Genomic DNA, 1,215 nt, shown 5'->3' on the forward strand with positions numbered 1-1,215 from the left:
TGCTTTTTCCCTTTATTTGTTTCAAAATCTGATCTTGTTGTAACTTGCAGGTAAGGTGAAGGAGGCCCAACAGAAAAAAGACCTTGAACTAGCTGAGAAGATCAAGCTTGCTGACGAGAAGTTAGCTTCAGTCACCAAGCTTGAACAAGAAAATACCAATCTGAAAGCTGCTCTTGGGAACAAAAATGATCTGGAGGCCTTCCTGAGTGGTCTTGCCAAGAAGCTGTTCCTTATGCTTGAAGGTAAACCTTTACGCTCGACAATCATTTTCGACTGTGATTTTTCCGTTCGACCATTGCCTTGACTCAGTGATCGCCCTTGCAGAATTTTGTCAAGACTTTCAAGAGGAGACTAGCCGGCTGGAACCAAACCTTGACCCCGTCAATTCTCCGGTGAACGACGAAGTTGCCATGAATGTTTTCCGACTGGAGTCCCGTGTTGCAGTTGTCGTGGACTATCTTGCAAGGCTGAAGGTCGCCACATCTCGCATCGACTCAACGCTCTGGCCCAGGGAGACACTCCAGAACGACCTCGAGTCGCTGCTGGCTCGCTTGAACACGGTCCCTGGTCGAGTGCAGGAGTGGAAAAAGTCCTCGGCTCGGTGTGGTGCAGATGTTGCTCTGTGTCTGGCCCGAGTCCACTGCAAAGATGCGCGAGAAGACAAGCTGGCGGCCCTCCGGGTGGCCAACACCAAGAAACACGACTTTAGGTCCTTTATGGAAACTTTCATTGCTGCTGCCACTCGGATCGCAGATGGAATTGATCTTGATGAGTTCGTTGCACCTTCCAGCCCTCCACAGGAGGGGTAAAAAACTTCTTTTAAGCTCGACGCTTTAAATTTGCCTCGGTATGCCGAGTGGAGTTGTAACCGATAAACCTTAACAGGCTTAGTGCCTGAGCACTTTCGGTTCCTTTAGGTATCGTTTTGAACTTGAATTTGATGTTTGAATATGATTGCTTTTGGCTTGAAATGTCTTTTGCAGGTTCAAAGCAAGACGCTCACTGCAGTCGACTTATTCCTTAATCCACTTAGGCGAGCACTGGGCTGCAGCTAAGCCCCCGAGTGAGAGGTTTGCTCTTCACTCGGTAGGATTTTTACATCTTAGGCGAGCACTGGGCTGCAGCTAAGCCCCCGAGTGAGAGGTTTGCTCTTCACTCGGTAGGATTTTTATATCTTAGGCGAGCACTGGGCTGCAGCTAAGCCCCCGAGTGAGA

Source organism: Triticum aestivum, chromosome 6B (genome assembly GCF_018294505.1).
Source record: "Triticum aestivum cultivar Chinese Spring chromosome 6B, IWGSC CS RefSeq v2.1, whole genome shotgun sequence".
NCBI lineage: Eukaryota > Viridiplantae > Streptophyta > Magnoliopsida > Poales > Poaceae > Triticum > Triticum aestivum.